We start from the raw sequence: 19,845 nt of genomic DNA, 5'->3' as shown, positions 1-19,845 counted from the left end.
TGTGAGATGATTTCACAGAACACAAAGAAGTTTCTCAGAAAGCTTCTTTCTCTTTGTTATCGGAGGATATTTCCTTTGGCCCTATTGTCATCAATGGGATCCGAAATATCTGTTCTCAGATTCCACAGAAAAAAGGCTAGCAAAGAGATCCACGAAATACACATGTAACTCTGTGAGATGAATTAACAGAACACTAAGCAGTTTCTCAGAAAGCTTCTTTCCAGATTTCATCTGAGGATATTTCCTTTTTCACCGTAGCCCTCTATGGGATTCGAAATATCACTTTGCCAATTCCACAAGAACTGTCTTAGCGAAAGGCTTCTTGAGGGGAAAGCTGTAACTCTGTGAGATGATTTCACAAAACACAAAGAAGTTTGTCAGAAAGCTTCTTTCTCTTTGTTTTGGCATGATATTTCCTTTGGACTTATAGTCTTCAAAGGGTTCCGAAATATCTGTTCTCAGATTCCACAGAAATACGGCTAGCAAAGAGATCCACGAAATACACATGTAACTCTGTGAGATGAATTAACAGAACACTAAGCAGTTTCTCAGAAAGCTTCTTTCCAGATTTCATCTGAGGATATTTCCTTTTTCACCGTAGCGCTCTATGGGATTCGAAATATCACTTTGCCAATTCCACAAGAACTGTCTTAGCGAAAGGCTTCTTGAGGGGAAAGCTGTAACTCTGTGAGGTGATTTCACAAAACACAAAGAAGTTTGTCAGAAAGCTTCTTTCTCTTTGTTTTGGCATGATATTTCCTTTGGACTTATAGTCTTCAAAGGGTTCCGAAATATCTGTTCTCAGATTCCACAGAAATAAGGCTAGCAAAGAGATCCACGAAATACACATGTAACTCTGTGAGATGAATTAACAGAACACTAAGCAGTTTCTCAGAAAGCTTCTTTACAGATTTCATCTGAGGATATTTCCTTTTTCACCATAGCCCTCTATGGGCTTCCAAATATCACTTTGCCTATTCCACAAGAACTGTCTTAGCGAAAGGCTTCTTGAGGGGAAAGCTGTAACTCTGTGAGATGATTTCACAGAACACTAAGAAGTTTCTCAGAAAGCTTCTTTCTCTTTGTTATCGGAGGATATTTCCTTTGGCCCTATAGTCTTCAAAGGGATCCGAAATATCTGTTCTCAGATTCCACAGAAATAAGGCTAGCAAAGAGATCCGCGAAATACACATGTAACACTGTGAGATGAATTAACAGAACACTAAGCAGTTTCTCAGAAAGCTTCTTTCCAGATTTCATCGGAGGATATTTCCTTTTTCACCATAGCCCTCTATGGGCTTCCAAATATCACTTTGCCAATTCCACAAGAACTGTCTTAGCGAAAGGCTTCTTGAGGGGAAAGCTGTAACTCTGTGAGATGATTTCACAGAACACAAAGAAGTTTCTCAGAAACCTTTTTTCTCTTTGTTATGGGAGGATATTTCCTTTGGCCCTATAGTCTTCAATGGGATCAGAAATATCTGTTCTCAGATTCCACAGAAATAAGGCTAGCAAAGAGATCCACGAAATACACATGTAACTCTGTGAGATGAATTAACAGAACACCAAGCAGTTTCTCATAAAGCTTCTTTCCAGATTTCATCTGAGGATATTTCCTTTTTCACCATAGCCCTCTATGGGCTTCCAAATATAACTTTGCCAATTCCACAAGAACTGTCTTAGCGAAAGTCTTCTTGAGGGGAAAGCTGTAACTCTGTGAGATGATTTCACAGAACACAAGGAAGTTTCTCAGAAAGCTTCTTTCTCTTTGTTTTGGCAAGATATTTCCTTTGGCCCTAAAGTCTTCAAAGGGTTCCGAAATATCTGTTCTCAGAATCCACAGAAATAAGGCTAGCAAAGAGATCCACGAAATACACATGTAACTCTGTGAGATGAACTAACAGAACACTAAGCAGTTTCTCAGAAAGCTTCTTTCCAGATTTCATCTGAGGATATTTCCGTTTTCACCATAGCCCACTATGGGCTTCCAAATATCACTTTGCCAATTCCACAAGAACTGTCTTAGCGAAAGGCTTCTTGAGGGGAAAGCTGTAACTCTGTGAGATGATTTCACAGAACACAAAGAAGTTTCTCAGAAAGCTTCTTTCTCTTTGTTTTGGCATGATATTTCCTTTGGCCCTATAGTCTTCAAAGGGTTCCGAAATACCTCTTCTCAGATTCCACAGAAATAAGTCTAGGAAAGAGATACATGAAATACACATGTAACTCTGTGAGATGAATTAACAGAACACTAAGCAGTTTCTCAGAAAGCTTCTTTCCAGATTTCATCGGAGGATATTTCCTTTTTCACCATAGCCCTGTACGGGCTTCCAAATATCACTTTGCCAATTCCACAAGAACTGTCTTAGCGAAAGGCTTCTGGAGGGGAAGCTGTAACTCCTTGAGATGATTTCACAGAACACAAAGAAGTTTGTCAGAAAGCTTCTTTCTCTTTGTTATGGGAGGATATTTCCTTTGGCCCTATAGTCTTCAAAGGGATCCGAAATATCTGTTCTCAGATTCCACAGAAATAAGGCTAGCAAAGAGATCCAGGAAATACACATGTAACTCTGTGAGATGAATTAACAGAACACTAAGCAGTTTCTCAGAAAGCTTCTTTCCAGATTTCATCGGAGGATATTTCCTTTTTCACCATAGCCCTCTATTGGCTTCCAAATATCACTTTGCCAATTCCACAAGAACTGTCTTAGCGAAAGGCTTCTGGAGGGAAGCTGTAACTCTGTGAGATGATTTCACAGAAGACGAAGAAGTTTCTCAGAAAGCTTCTTTCTCTTTGTTATCGGAGGATATTTCCTTTGGCCCCATAGTCTTCAAAGGGATCCGAAATATCTGTTCTCAGATTCCACAGAAATAAGGCTAGCAAAGAGATCCACGAAATACACATGTAACTCTGTGAGATGAATTAACAGAACACTAAGCAGTTTCTCAGAAAGCTTCTTTCCATATTTCATCGGAGGATATTTACTTTTTCACCATAGCCCACTGTGGGCTTCCAAATATCACTTTGCCTATTCCACTAGAACTGTCTTAGCGAAAGGCTTCTTGAGGGGAAAGCTGTAACTCTGTGAGATGATTTCACAGAACACAAAGAAGTTTCTCAGGAAGATTCTTTCTCTTTGTTATGGGAGGATATTTCCTTTGGCCCTATAGTCATCAATGGGATCCGAAATATCTGTTCTCCGATTCCACAGAAATAAGGCTAGCAAAGAGGTCCACGAAATACACAGGTAACTCTGTGAGATGAATTAACAGAACACTAAGCAGTTTCTCAGAAAGCTTCTTTCCAGATTTCTTGTGAGGATATTTCCTTTGTCACCATAGCCCTCTAAGGGCTTCCAAATATCACTGTGCCAATTCCACAAGAACTCTCTTAGCGAAAGGCTTATTCGGGGAAAGCTGTAACTCTGTGAGATGATTTCACAGAACACAAAGAAGTTTCTCAGAAAGCTTCTTTCTCTTTGTTATCGGAGGATATTTCCTTTGGCCCTATAGTCTTCAAAGGGATCCGAAATATCGGTTCTCAGATTCCATAGAAATAAGGCTAGGAAAGAGATACACGAAATACACATGTAACTCTGTGAGATGAATTAACAGAACACTAAGCAGTTTCTCAGAAAGCTTCTTTCCAGATTTCATCGGAGGATATTTCCTTTTTCACCATAGCCCTCTACGGGCTTCCAAATATCACTTTGCCAATTCCACAAGAACTGTCTTAGCGAAAGGCTTCTGGAGGGGAAGCTGTAACTCCTTGAGATGATTTCACAGAACACAAAGAAGTTTGTCAGAAAGCTTCTTTCTCTTTGTTATGGGAGGATATTTCCTTTGGCCCTATAGTCTTCAAAGGGATCCGAAATATCTGTTCTCAGATACCACAGAAATAAGGCTAGCAAAGAGATCCAGGAAATACACATGTAACTCTGTGAGATGAACTAACAGAACACTAAGCAGTTTCACAGAAAGCTTCTTTCCAGATTTCATCGGAGGATATTTCCTTTTTCACCATAGCCCTCTATGGGCTTCCAAATATCACTTTGCCAATTCCACAAGAACTGTCTTAGCGAAAGGCTTCTGGAGGGGAAGCTGTAACTCTGTGAGATGATTTCACAGAACACGAAGAAGTTTCTCAGAAAGCTTCTTTCTCTTTGTTATCGGAGGATATTTCCTTTGGCCCTATAGTCTTCAAAGGGATCCGAAATATCTGTTCTCAGATTCCACAGAAATAAGGCTAGCAAAGAGATCCACGAAATACACATGTAACTCTGTGAGATGAATTAACAGAACACTAAGCAGTTTCTCAGAAAGCTTCTTTCCAGATTTCATCAGAGGATATTTCCTTTTTCACCATAGCCCACTGTGGGCTTCCAAATATCACTTTGCCTATTCCACTAGAACTGTCTTAGCGAAAGGCTTCTTGAGGGGAAAGCTGTAACTCTGTGAGATGATTTCACAGAACACAAAGAAGTTTCTCAGAAAGCTTCTTTCTCTTTGTTTTCGGAGGATATTTCCTTTGGCCCTATAGTCTTCAAAGGGATCCGAAATATCTGTTCTCAGATTCCACAGAAATATGGCTAGCAAAGAGATCCACGAAATACACATGTAACTCTGTGAGATGAATTAACAGAACACTAAGCAGTTTCTCAGAAAGCTTCTTTCCAGATTTCATCGGAGGATATTTCCTTTTTCACCATAGCCCTCTATGGGCTTCCAAATATCACTTTGCCAATTCCACAAGAACTGTCTTAGCGAAAGGGTTCTTGAGGAGAAAGCTGTAACTCTGTGAGATGATTCCACAGAACACAAAGAAGTTTCTCAGAAACATTTTTTCTCTTTGTTATGGGAGGATATTTCCTTTGGCCCTATAGTCTTCAATGGGATCCGAAACATCTGTTCTCAGATTCCACAGAAATAAGGCTAGGAAAGAGATCCACGAAATACACATGTAACTCTGTGAGATGAATTAACAGAACACTAAGCAGTTTCTCAGAAAGCTTCTTTCCAGATTTCATCGGAGGATATTTCCTTTTTCACCATAGCCCACTGTGGGCTTCCAAATATCACTTTGCCTATTCCACAAGAACTGTCTTAGCGAAAGGCTTCTTGAGGGGAAAGCTGTAACTCGGTGAGATGATTTCACAGAACACAAAGAAGTTTCTCAGAAAGCTTCTTTCTCTTTGTTATCAGAGGATATTTCCTTTGGCCCTATAATCTTCAAAGGGATCCGAAATATCTGTTCTCAGATTCCACAGAAATAAGGCTAACAAAGAGGTCCACGAAATACACATGTAACTCTGTGAGATGAATTAACAGAACACTAAGCAGTTTCTCAGAAAGCTTCTTTCCAGATTTTATCTGAGGATATTTCCTTTTTCACCATAGCCCTCTAGGGGCTTCCAAATATCACTTTGCCAATTCCACAAGAACTGTCTTAGCGAAAGGCTTCTTGAGGGGAAAGCTGTAACTCTGTGAGATGATTTCACAGAACACAAAGAAGTTTCTCAGAAAGCTTCTTTCTCTTTGTTTTGACATGATATTTCCTTTGGCCCTATAGTCTTCAAAGGGTTCCGAAATACCTCTTCTCAGATTCCACAGAAATAAGTCTAGGAAAGGGATACATGAAATACACATGTAACTCTGTGAGATGAATTAACAGAACACTAAGCAGTTTCTCAGAAAGCTTCTTTCCAGATTTCATCGGAGGATATTTCCTTTTTCACCATAGCCCTCTACGGGCTTCCAAATATCACTTTGCCAATTCCACAAGAACTGTCTTAGCGAAAGGCTTCTGGAGGGGAAGCTGTAACTCCTTGAGATGATTTCACAGAACACAAAGAAGTTTGTCAGAAAGCTTCTTTCTCTTTGTTATGGGAGGATATTTCCTTTGGCCCTATAGTCATCAATGGGATCCGAAATATCTGTTCTCAGATTCCACAGAAATAAGGCTATCAAAGAGGTCCACGAAATACACAGGTAACTCTGTGAGATGAATTAACAGAACACTAAGCAGATTCTCTGAAAGCTTCTTTCCAGATTTCATCGGAGGATATTTCCTTTTTCACCATAGCCCTCTATGGGCTTCCAAATATCACTTTGCCAATTCCACAAGAACTGTCTTAGCGAAAGGCTTCTTCAGGGGAAAGCTGTAACTCTGTGAGATGATTTCACAGAACACAAAGAAGTTTCTCAGAAAGCTTCTTTCTCTTTGTTATCGCAGGATATTTCCTTTGGCCCTATAGTCTTCAAAGGGATCCGAAATATCTGTTCTCAGATTCCACAGACATAAGGCTAGCAAGGAGATCCACGAAATACACATGTAACTCTGAGAGATGATTTCACAGAACACAAAGAAGTTTCTCAGAAAGATTCTTTCTCTTTGTTATAGGAGGATATTTCGTTTTGCCCTATTGTCTTAAAAGGGATTAGAAATATCTGTACTCAGATTCCACAGAAATAAAGCTACTAAAGAGATCCACGAAATACAGATGTAACTCTGTGAGATGAATGAACAGAAAACTATGCAGTTTCTAAGAAAGCTTCTTTCCAGATTTCATCTGAGGATATTTCCTTTTTCACCATAGCCCTCTATGGGCTTCCAAATATCACTTTGCCAATTCCACAAGAACTGTCTTAGCGAAAGGCTTCTTCAGGGGAAAGCTGTAACTCTGTGAGATGATTTCACAGAACACAAAGAAGTTTCTCAGAAAGCTTCTTTCTCTTTGTTATCGGAGGATATTTCCTTTGGCCCTATAGTCTTCAAAGGGTTCCGAAATATCTGTTCTCAGATTCCACAGAAATAAGGCTAGGAAAGAGATACACGAAATACACATGTAACTCTGTGAGATGAATTAACAGAACACTAAGCAGTTTCTCAGAAATCTTCTTTCCAGATTTCATCGGAGGATATTTCCTTTTTCACCATAGCCCTCTATGGGCTTCCAAATATCACTTTGCCTATTCCACAAGAACTGTCTTAGCGAAAGGCTTCTTGAGGGGAAAGCTGTAACTCTGTGAGATGATTTCACAAAACACGAAGAAGTTTCTCAGAAAGCTTCTTTCTCTTTGTTATCGGAGGATATTTCCTTTGGCCCTATAGTCTTCAAAGGGATCCGAAATATCTGTTCTCAGATTCCACAGAAATAAGGCTATCAAAGAGATCCACGAAATACACATGTAACTCTGTGAGATGAATTAACAGAACACTAAGCAGTTTCTCAGAAAGCTTCTTTCCAGATTTCATCTGAGGATAGTTCCTTTTTCACCATAGCCCTCTATGGGCTTCCAAATATCACTTTGCCTATTCCACAAGAACTGTCTTAGCGAAAGGGTTCTTGAGGAGAAAGCTGTAACTCTGTGAGATGATTTCACAGAACACAAAGAAGTTTCTCAGATACCTTTTTTTTCTTTGTTATGGGAGGATATTTCCTTTGGCCCTATAGTCTTCAATGGGATCCGAAATATCTGTTCTCAGATTCCACAGAAATAAGGCTAGCAAAGAGATCCACGAAACACACATGTAACTCTGTCAGATGTATTAACAGAACACTAAGCAGTTTATCAGAAAGCTTCTTTCCAGATTTCATCGGAGGATATTTCCTTTTTCACCATAGCCCTCTATGGGCTTCCAAATATCACTTTGCCAATTCCACAAGAACTGTCTTAGCGAATGGGTTCTTGAGGAGAAAGCTGTAACTCTGTGAGATGATTTCACAGAACACAAAGAAGTTTCTCAGAAACCTTTTTTCTCTTTGTTATGGGAGGATATTTCCTTTGGCCCTATAGTCTTCAATGGGATCCGAAATAGCTGTTCTCAGATTCCACAAAAATAAGGCTAGCAAAGAGATCCACGAAATACAGATGTATCTCTGTGAGATGAATTAACAGAACACTAAGCAGTTTCTCAGAAAGCTTCTTTCCAGATTTCCTGTGAGGATATTTCCTTTTTCACCATAGCCCTCTATGGGCTTCCAAATATCACTTTGCCAATTCCACAAGAACTGTCTTAGCGAAAGGCTTCTTGAGGGGAACGCTGTAACTCTGTGAGATGATTTCACAGAACCCAAAGAAGTTTCTCAGAAAGCTTCTTTCTCTTTGTTATCGGAGGATATTTCCTTTGGCCCTTTAGTCATCAATGGGATCCGAAATATCTGTTCTCATATTCCACGGAAATAAGGCTAGCAAAGAGATCCACGAAATAAACATGTAACTCTGTGAGATGAATTAACAGAACACTAAGCAGTTTCTCAGAAAGCTTCTTTCCAGATTTCATCTGAGGATATTTCCTTTTTCACCATAGCCCTCTATGGGATTCGAAATATCACTTTGCGAATTCCACAAGAACTGTCTTAGCGAAAGGCTTCTTGAGGGGAAAGCTGTAACTCTGTGAGATGATTTCACAGAACACAAAGAAGTTTGTCAGAAAGCTTCTTTCTCTTTCTTTTGACATGATATTTCCTTTGGACCTATAGTCTTCAAAGGGTTCCGAAATATCTGTTCTCAGATTCCACAGAAATAAGGCTAGCAAAGAGATCCACGAAATACACATGTAACTCTGTGAGATGAATTAACAGAACACTAAGCAGTTTCTCAGAAAGCTTCTTTCCAGATTTCTGGTGAGGATATTTCCTTTTTCACCATAGCTCTCTAAGGGCTTCCAAATATCACTTTGCCAATTCCACAAGAACTGTCTTAGCGAAAGGCTTCTTGAGGGGAAAGCTGTAACTCTGTGAGATGATTTCACAGAACACAAAGAAGTTTCTCAGAAAGCTTCTTTCTCTTTGTTATCGCAGGATATTTCCTTTGGCCCTATAGTCTTCAAAGGGATCCAAAATATCTGTTCTCAAATTCCACAGAAATAAGGCTAGCAAAGAGATCCACGAAATACACATGTAACTCTGTGAGATAAATTAACAGAACACTAAGCCGTTTCTCAGAAAGCTTCTTTCCAGATTTCATCTGAGGATATTCCCTTTTTCACCATAGCCCTCAATGGGCTTCCAAATATCACTTTGCCAATTCCACAAGAACTGTCTTAGCGAAAGGGTTCTTGATGGGAAAGCTGTAACTCTGTGAGATGATTTCACAGAACACAAAGAAGATTCTCAGAAAGCTTCTTTCTCGGTGTTATCGGAGGGTATTTCCTTTGACCCTATAGTCTTCAAAGGGATCCGAAATATCTGTTCAAAGATTCCACAGAAATAAGGCTAGCAAAGAGATCCATGAAATACACATGTAACTCTGTCAGATGAATTAACAGAATGAGAAACTGCTTAGTTTTAAGCAGTTTCTCAGAACGCTTCGTTCCAGATTTCATCTGAGGATATTTCCTTTTTCACCATAGCCCTATAGGGGCTTCCAAATATCACTTTGCCTATTCCACAAGAACTGTCTTAGCGAAAGGCTTCTTGAGGGGAAAGCTGTAACTCTGTGAGATGATTTCACAGAACAAAAAGAAGTTTCTCAGAAAGCTTCTTTCTCTTGTTATCGGAGGATATTTCCTTTGGCCCTATAGTCTTCAATGGGATCCGAAATATCTGTTCTCACATTCCACAGAAATAAGGCTAGCAAAGAGATCCACGAAATACACATGTAACTCTGTGAGATGAATTAACAGAACACTAAGCAGTTTCTCAGAAAGCTTCTTTCCAGATTTCATCGGAGGATATTTCCTTTTTCATCATAGCCCCCTATGGGCTTCCAAATACCACTTTGCCAATTCCACAAGAACTGTCTTAGCGAAAGGCTTCTTGAGGGGAAAGCTGTAACTCTGTGAGATGATTTCACAAAACACAAAGAATTTTCTCAGAAAGCTTCTTTCTCTTTGTTATCGGAGGATATTTCCTTTGGCCCTATAGTCTTCAATGGGATCCGAAATACACATGTAACTCTGTGAGATGAATTAACAGAACACAAAGCAGTTTCTCAGAAAGCTTCTTTCCAGAATTCATCTGAGGATATTTCCTTTTTCACCATAGCCCTCTATGGGCTTCCAAATATCACTTTGCCAATTCCACAAGAACTGTATTACCGAAAGGGTTCTTGAGGGGAAAGCTGTAACTCTGTCAGATGATTTCACAGAACACAAAGAAGTTTCTCAGAAAGCTTCTTTCTCTTTGTTATAGGAGGATATTTCCTTTGGCCCTATAGTCTTCAAAGGGATCCGAAATATCTGTTCTCAGATTCCACAGAAATAAGGCTAGCAAAGAGATCCACGAAATAAACATGTAACTCAGTGAGATGAATTAACAGAACACTAAGCAGTTTCTCAGAAAGCTTCTTTCCAGATTTCATCTGAGGATATTTCCTTTTTCACCATAGCCCTCTATGGGATTCGAAATATCACTTTGCCAATTCCACAACAACTGTCTTAGCGAAAGGCTTCTTGAGGGGAAAGCTGTAACTCTGTGAGATGATTTCACAGAACACAAAGAAGTTTCTCAGAAAGCTTCTTTCTCTTTGTTTTGGCATGATATTTCCTTTGGCCCTATAGTCTTCAAAGGGTTCCGAAATATCTGTTCTCAGATTCCACAGAAATAAGGCTAGCAAAGAGATCCACGAAATACAGATGTAACTCTGTGAGATGAATTAACAGAACACTAAGCAGTTTCTCAGAAAGCTTCTTTACAGATTTCATCTGAGGATATTTCCTTTTTCACCATATACCTCTATGGGCTTCCAAATATCACTTTGCCTATTCCACAAGAACTGTCTTAGCGAAAGGCTTCTTGAGGGGAAAGCTGTAACTCTGTGAGATGATTTCACAGAACACAAAGAAGTTTCTCAGAAAGCTTCTTTCTCTTTGTTATCGGAGGATTTTTCCTTTGGCCCTATAGTCTTCAAAGGGATCCGAAATATCTGTTCTCAGATTCCACAGAAATAAGGCAAGCAAAGAGATCCGCGAAATACACATGTAACTCTGTGAGATGAATTAACAGAACACTAAGCAGTTTCTCAGAAAGCTTCTTTCCAGATTTCATCGGAGGATATTTCCTTTTTCACCATAGCCCTCTATGGGCTTCCAAATATCACTTTGCCAATTCCACAAGAACTGTCTTAGCGAAAGGCTTCTTGAGTGGAAAGCTGTAACTCTGTGAGATGATTTCACAGAACACAAAGAAGTTTCTCAGAAAGCTTCTTTCTCTTTGTTATCGGAGGACATTTCCTTTGGCCCTATAGTTTTCAAAGGGATCCGAAATATCTGTTCTCAGATTCCACAGAAATAAGGCTAGCAAAGAGATCCACGAAATACACATGTAACTCTGTGAGATTAATTAACAGAACACTAAGCAGTTTCTCAGAAAGCTTCTTTCCAGATTTCATCTGAGGAAATTTCCTTTTTAACCAAACCCACTATGGGCTTCCAAATATCTCTTTGCCTATTCCACAAGAACTGTCTTAGCGAAAGGCTTCTTGAGGGGAAAGCTGTAACTCTGTGAGATGATTTCACAGAACACAAAGAAGTTTCTCAGAAAGCTTCTTTCTCTTTGTTATAGGAGGATATTTCCTTTGGCGCTATTGTCTTCAATGGGATCCGAAATATCTGTACTCAGATTTCACAGAAATAAGGCTAGCAAAGAGATCCATGAAATACAGATGTAACTCTGTGAGATGAATTAACAGAACACTAAGCAGTTTCTCAGAAAGCTTCTTTCAAGATTTCATCTGAGGATATTTCCTTTTTCACCATAGCCCTCTATGGGCTTCCAAATATCACTTTGCCTATTCCACAAGAACTGTCATAGCGAAAGACTTCTTGAGGGGAAAGCTGTAACTCTGTGAGATGATTTCACAGAACACAAAGAAGTTTCTCAGAAAGCTTCTTTCTCTTTATTTTGGCATGATATTTCCTTTGTCCCTATAGTCTTCAAAGGGTTCCGAAATATCTGTTCTCAGATTCCACAGAAATAAGGCTAGGAAAGAGATACACGAAATACACATGTAACTCTGTGAGATGAATTAACAGAACACTAAGCAGTTTCTCAGAAAGCTTCCTTCCAGATTTCATCGGAGGATATTTCCTTTTTCACCATAGCCCTCTAAGGGCTTCCAAATATCACTTTGCCAATTCCACAATAATTGTCTTAGCGAAAGGGTTCTTGAGGAGAAAGCTGTAACTCCGTGAGATGATTTCACAGAACACAAAGAAGTTTCTCAGAAACCTTCTTTCTCTTTGTTATCGGAGGATATTTCCTTTGGCCCTATAGTTTTCAAAGGGATCCGAAATATCTGTTCTCAGATTCCACAGAAATAAGGCTAGCAAAGAGATCGACGAAATACACATGTAACTCTGTGAGATGAATTAACAGAACACTAAGCAGTTTCTCAGAAAGCTTCTTTCCAGATTTCATCTGAGGATATTTCCTTTTTCAACATAGCCCTCTATGGGCTTCCAAATATCACTTTGCCTATTCCACAAGAACTGTCTTAGCGAAAGGCTTCTTGAGGGGAAAGCTGTAACTCTGTGAGATGATTTCACAGAACACAAAGAAGTTTCTCAGAAACCTTCTTTCTCTTTGTTATCGGAGGATATTTCTTTGACCCTATAGTGTACAAAGGGATCCGAAATATCTGTTCTCAGATTCCACAGAAATAAGGCTAGAAAGAGATCTACGAAATACACATGTAACTCTGTGAGATGAATTAGCAGAACACTAAGCAGTTTCTCAGAAAGCTTCTTTCCAGATTTCATCTGAGGATATTTCCTTTTTCACCGTAGCCCTCTATGGGATTCCAAATATCACTTTTCCAATTCCAAAAGAACTGTCTTAGCGAAAGGGTTCTTGAGGGGAAAGCTGTAATTCTGTGAGATGATTTCACAGAACACAGAGAAGTTTCTCAGAAAGATTCTTTCTCTTTGTTATAGGAGGATATTTCCTTTTTCACTATTGTCTTCAATGGGATCCGAAATATCTGTACTCAGATTCCACAGAAATAAGGCTTGTAAAGAGATCCACGAAATAAACATGTAACTCTGTGAGATGAATTAACAGAACACTAAGCAGTTTCTCAGAAAGCTTCTTTCCAGATTTCATCTGAGGATATTTCCTTTTTCACCATTGCCCTCTATGGGATTGGAAATATCACTTTGCCAATTCCACAAGAACTGTCTTAGCGAAAGGCTTCTTGAGGGGAAAGCTGTAACTCTGTGTGATGATTTCACAGAACACAAAGAAGTTTGTCAGAAAGCTTCTTTCTCTTTGTTTTGGAATGATATTTCCTTTGTCCCTATAGTCTTCAAAGGGTTACGAAATATCTGTTCTCTGATTCCACAGAAATAAGGCTATCAAAGAGATCCACGAAATACACATGTAACTCTGTGAGATGAATTAACAGAACACTAAGCAGTTTCTCAGAAAGCTTCTTTCCAGATTTCATCTGAGGATATTTCCTTTTTCACCATAGCCCTCTATGGGCTTCCAAATATCACTTTGCCAATTCCACAAGAACTGTCTTAGCGAAAGGCTTCTTGAGGGGAAAGCTGTAACTCTGTGAGATGATTTCACAGAACAAAAAGAAGTTTCTCAGAAAGCTTCTTTCTCTTTGTTATCAGAGGATATTTCCTTTGGCCCTATAGTCTTCAAAGGGATCCGAAATATCTGTTCTCAGATTCCACAGAAATAACGCTAGCAAAGTGATCCACGAAATACACATGTAACTCTGTGAGATGAATTAACAGAACACTAAGCAGTTTCTCAGAAAGCTTCTTTTCAGATTTCATCTGAGGATATTTCCTTTTTCACCAAACCCTCTATGGGCTTTCAAATATCACTTTGCCTATGCCACAAGAACTGTCTTAGCGAAAGGCTTCTTGAGGGGAAAGCTGTAACTCTGTGAGATGATTTCACAGAACACAAAGAAGTTTCTCAGAAACCTTCTTTCTCTTTGTTATCGGAGGATATTTCCTTTGGCCCTATAGTTTTCAAAGGGATCCGATATATCTGTTCTCAGATTCCACAGAAATAAGGCTAGCAAAGAGATCCACGAAATACACATGTAACTCTGTGAGATGAATTAACAGAACACTAAGCAGTTTCTCAGAAAGCTTCTTTCCAGATTTCATCTGAGGATATTTCCTTTTTCACCATAGCCCTCTATGGGCTTCCAAATATCACTTTGCCAATTCCAAAAGAACTGTCTTAGTGAAAGTGTTCTTGAGGGGGACGCTGTAACTCTGTGAGATGATTTCACAGAACTCAAAGAAGTTTCTCAGAAAGCTTCTTTCTCTTTGTTATAGGAGGATATTTCCTTTGGCCCTATTGTCTTCAATGGGATCCGAAATATCTGTACTCAGATTCCACAGAAATAAGGCTAGCAAAGAGATCCACGAAATACGCATGTAACTCTGTGAGATGAATTAACAGAACACTAAGCAGTTTCTCAGAAAGCTTCTTTCCAAATTTCATCTGAGGATATTTCCTTTTTCACCATAGCCCTCTATGGACTTCCAAATATCACTTTGCCTATTCCACAAGAACTGTCATAGCGAAAGGCTTCTTGAGGGGAAAGCTGTAACTCTGAGAGATGATTTCACAGAACACAAAGAAGTTTCTCAGAAACCTTCTTTCTCTTTGTTATCGGAGGATATTTCCTTTGGCCCTATAGTCTACAAAGGGATCCGAAATATCTGTTCTCAGATTCCACAGAAATAAGGCTAGCAACGAGATCCGCGAAATACACATGTAACTCTGAGAGATGAATTAACAGAACACTAAGCAGTTTCTCAGAAAGCTTCCTTCCAGATTTCATCGGAGGATATTTACTTTTTCACCATAGCCCTCTATGGGCTTCCAAATATCACTTTGCCTATTCCACAAGAACTGTCTTAGCGAAAGGGTTCTTGAGGGGAAAGCTGTAACTCTGTGAGATGATTTCACAGAACACAAAGAAGTTTCTCAGAAAGCTTCTTTCTCTTTGTTATCGGAGGATATTTCCTTTGGCCCTATAGTCTTCAAAGGGATCCGAAATATCTGTTCCCAGATTCCACAGAAATAACGCTAGCAAAGAGATCCACGAAATACAGATGTAACTCTCTGAGATGAATTAACAGAACACTAAGCAGTTTCTCAGAAAGCTTCTTTCCAGATTTCATCTGAGGATATTTCCTTTTTCACCATAGCCCCCTATGGGCTTCCAAATACCACTTTGCCAATTCCACAAGAACTGTCTTAGCGAAAGGCTTCTTGAGGGGAAAGCTGTAACTCTGTGAGATGATTTCACAGAACACAAAGAAGTTTCTCAGAAAGCTTCTTTCTCTTTGTTATCGGAGGATATTTCCTTTGGCCCTGTATTCTTCAAAAGGATCCGAAATATCTGTTCTCATATTCCACAGAAATAAGGCTAGCAAAGAGTTCCACGAAATACACATGTAACTCTGTGAGATGAATTAACAGAACACTAAGCAGATTCTCATAAAGCTTCTTTCCAGAATTCATCTGAGAATATTTCCTGTTTCACCTTAGCCCTCTATGGGCTTCCAAATATCACTTTGCCAATTCCACAAGAACTGTCTTAGCGAAAGGGTTCTTGAGCGGAAAGCTGTAACTCTGTGAGATGATTTCACAGAACACAAAGAAGTTTCTCAGAAACCTTCTTTCTCTTTGTTATCGGAAGATATTTCCTTTGGCCCTATAGTCTTCAAAGGGATCTGAAATATCTGTTCTCAGATTCCACAGAAATAAGGCTAGGAAAGAGATCCACGAAATACACATGTAACTCTGTGAGATGAATTAACAGAACACTAAGCAGTTTCTCAGAAAGCTTCTTTCCAGATTTCCATTGAGGATATTTCCTTTTTCACCATAGCCCTCTATGGGCTTCCAAATATCACTTTGCCTATTCCACAAGAACTGTCTTAGCGAAAGGCTTCTTGAGGAGAAGGCTGTAACTCTGTGAGATGATTTCACAGAACACAAAGAAGTTTCTCAGAAAGCTTCTTTCTCTTTGTTTTGGCATGATATTTCCTTTGGCCCTATAGTCTTCAATGGGTTCCGAAATATCTATTCTCAGATTCCACAGAAATAAGGCTAGCAATGAGATCCACGAAATACACATGTAACTCTGTGAGATGAATTAACAGAACACTAAGCAGTTTCTCAGAAAGCTTCTTTCCAGATTTCATCTGAGGATATTTCCTTTTTCACCATAGCCCCCTATGGGCTTCCAAATACCACTTTGCCAATTCAACAAGAACTGTCTTAGCGAAAGGCTTCTTGAGGGGAAAGCTGTAACTCTGTGAGATGATTTCAGAGAACACAAAGAAGTTTTTCAGAAAGCTTCTTTCTCTTTGTTATCGGAGGATATTTCCTTTGGCCCTATAGTTTTCAAAGGGATCCGAAATATCTGTTCTCAGATTCCACAGAAATAAGTCTAGCAAAGAGATCCAAGAAATACACATGTAACTCTGTGAGATGAATTAACAGAACACTAAGCAGTTTCTCAGAAAGCTTCTTTCCAGATTTCATCTCAGGATATTTCCTTTTTCACCGTAGCCCTCTCTGGGATTCGAAATATCACTTTGCCAATTCCACAAGAACTGTCTTAGCGAAAGGCTTCTTGAGGGGAAAGCTGTAACTCTGTGAGGTGATTTCACAAAACACAAAGAAGTTTGTCAGAAAGCTTCTTTCTCTCTGTTTTGGCATGATATTTCCTTTGGACTTATAGTCTTCAAAGGGTTCCGAAATATCTGTTCTCAGATTCCACAGAAATAAGGCTAGCAAAGAGATCCACGAAATACACATGTAACTCTGTGAGATGAATTAACAGAACACTAAGCAGTTTCTCAGAAAGCTTCTTTACAGATTTCATCTGAGGATATTTCCTTTTTTCACCATAGCCCTCTATGGGCTTCCAAATATCACTTTGCCTATTCCACAAGAACTGTCTTAGCGAAAGGCTTCTTGAGGGGAAAGCTGTAACTCTGTCAGATGATTTCACAGAACACAAAGAAGTTTCTCAGAAAGCTTCTTTCTCTTTGTTATCGGAGGATATTTCCTTTGGCCCTATAGTCTTCAAAGGGATCCGAAATATCTGTTCTCAGATTCCACAGAAATAAGGCTAGCAAAGAGATCCGCGAAATACACATGTAACTCTGTGAGATGAATTAACAGAACACTAAGCAGTTTCTCAGAAAGCTTCTTTCCAGATTTCATCGGAGGATATTTCCTTTTTCACCATAGCCCTCTATGGGCTTCCAAATATCACTTTGCCAATTCCACAAGAACTGTCTTAGCGAAAGGCTTCTTGAGGGGAAAGCTGTAACTCTGGGAGATGATTTCACAGAACACAAAGAAGTTTCTCAGAAACCTTTTTTCTCTTTGTTATGGGAGGATATTTCCTTTGGCCCTATAGTCTTCAATGGGATCAGAAATATCTGTTCTCAGATTCCACAGAAATAAGGCTAGCAAAGAGATCCACGAAATACACATGTAACTCTGTGAGATGAATTAACAGAACACCAAGCAGTTTCTCATAAAGCTTCTTTCCAGATTTCATCTGAGGATATTTCCTTTTTCACCATAGCCCTCTAAGGGCTTCCAAATATAACTTTGCCAATTCCACAAGAACTGTCTTAGCGAAAGTCTTCTTGAGGGGAAAGCTGTAACTCTGTGAGATGATTTCACAGAACACAAGGAAGTTTCTCAGAAAGCTTCTTTCTCTTTGTTTTGGCAAGATATTTCCTTTGGCCCTAAAGTCTTCAAAGGGTTCCGAAATATCTGTTCTCAGAATCCACAGAAATAAGGCTAGCAAAGAGATCCACGAAATACACATGTAACTCTGTGAGATGAATTAACAGAACACTAAGCAGTTTCTCAGAAAGCTTCTTTCCAGATTTCATCGGAGGATATTTCCTTTTTCACCATAGCCCACTATGGGCTTCCAAATATCACTTTGCCAATTCCACAAGCACTGTCTTAGCGAAAGGGTTCTTGAGGGGAACGCTGTAACTCTGAGAGATGATTTCACAGAACGCAAAGAAGTTTCTCAGAAAGCTTCTTTCTCTTTGTTATCGGAGGATATTTCCTTTGGCCCTATAGTCATCAATGGGATCCGAAATATCTGTTCTCAGATTCCACAGAAATAAGGCTAGCAAAGAGATCCACGAAATACACATGTAACTCTGTCAGATGAATTAACAGAATGAGAAACTGCTTAGTGTGAAGCAGTTTCTCAGAACGCCTCTTTCCAGATTTCATCTGAGGATATTTCCTTTTTCACCATAGCCCTCTATGGGCTTCCAAATATCACTTTGCCAATTCCACAAGAACTGTCTTAGCGAAAGGCTTCTTGAAGGGAAAGCTGTAACTCTGTGACATGATTTCACAGAACACAAAGAAGTTTCTCAGAAAGCTTCTTTCTCTTTGTTTTGGCATGATATTTCCTTTGGCACTATAGTCTTCAAAGGGTTCCGAAATATCTGTTCTCATATTCCACGGAAATAAGGCTAGCAAAGAGATCCACGAAATAAACATGTAACTCTGTGAGATGAATTAACAGAACACTAAGCAGTTTCTCAGAAAGCTTCTTTCCAGATTTCATCTGATGATATTTCCTTTTTCACCATAGCCCTCTATGGGATTCGAAATATCACTTTGCGAATTCCACAAGAACTGTCTTAGCGAAAGGCTTCTTGAGGGGAAAGCTGTAACTCTGTGAGATGATTTCACAGAACACAAAGCAGTTTGTCAGAAAGCTTCTTTCTCTTTCTTTTGACATGATATTTCCTTTGGCCCTATAGTCTTCAAAGGGTTCCGAAATATCTGTTCTCAGATTCCACAGAAATAAGGCTAGCAAAGAGATCCACGAAATACACATGTAACTCTGTGAGATGAATTAACAGAACACTAAGCAGTTTCTCAGAAAGCTTCTTTCCAGATTTCCGGTGAGGATATTTCCTTTTTCACCATAGCTCTCTAAGGGCTTCCAAATATCACTTTGCCAATTCCACAAGAACTGTCTTAGCGAAAGGCTTCTTGAGGGGAAAGCTGTAACTCTGTGAGATGATTTCACAGAACACAAAGAAGTTTCTCAGAAAGCTTCTTTCTCTTTGTTATCGGAGGATATTTCCTTTGGCCCTATAATCTTCAAAGGGATCCGAAATATCTGTTCTCAGATTCCACAGAAATAAGGCTAGCAAAGAGATCCATGAAATACACATGTAACTCTGTCAGATGAATTAACAGAATGAGAAACTGCTTAGTGTTAAGCAGTTTCTCAGAACGCTTCTTTCCAGATTTCATCTGAGGATATTTCCTTTTTCACCATAGCCCTCTAGGGGCTTCCAAATATCACTTTGCCTATTCCACAAGAACTGTCTTAGCGAAAGGCTTCTTGAGGGGAAAGCTGTAACTCTGTGAGATGATTTCACAGAACAAAAAGAAGTTTCTCAGAAAGCTTCTTTCTCTTGTTATCGGAGGATATTTCCTTTGGCCCTATAGTCTTCAATGGGATCCGAAATATCTGTTCTCAGATTCCACAGAAATAAGGCTAGCAAAGAGATCCACGAAATACACATGTAACTCTGTGAGATGAATTAACAGAACACTAAGCAGTTTCTCAGAAAGCTTCTTTCCAGATTTCATCGGAGGATATTTCCTTTTTCACCATAGCGCCCTATGGGCTTCCAAATACCACTTTGCCAATTCCACAAGAACTGTCTTAGCGAAAGGCTTCTTGAGGGGAAAGCTGTAACTCTGTGAGATGATTTCACAGAACACAAAGAATTTTCTCAGAAAGCTTCTTTCTCTTTGTTATCGGAGGATATTTCCTTTGGCCCTATAGTCTTCAATGGGATCCGAAATACACATGTAACTCTGTGAGATGTATTAACAGAAC

Source organism: Macaca mulatta, chromosome 9 (assembly GCF_049350105.2).
Source record: "Macaca mulatta isolate MMU2019108-1 chromosome 9, T2T-MMU8v2.0, whole genome shotgun sequence".
Taxonomy (NCBI): domain Eukaryota; kingdom Metazoa; phylum Chordata; class Mammalia; order Primates; family Cercopithecidae; genus Macaca; species Macaca mulatta.
Note: the sequence above shows the minus strand (reverse complement) of the source record.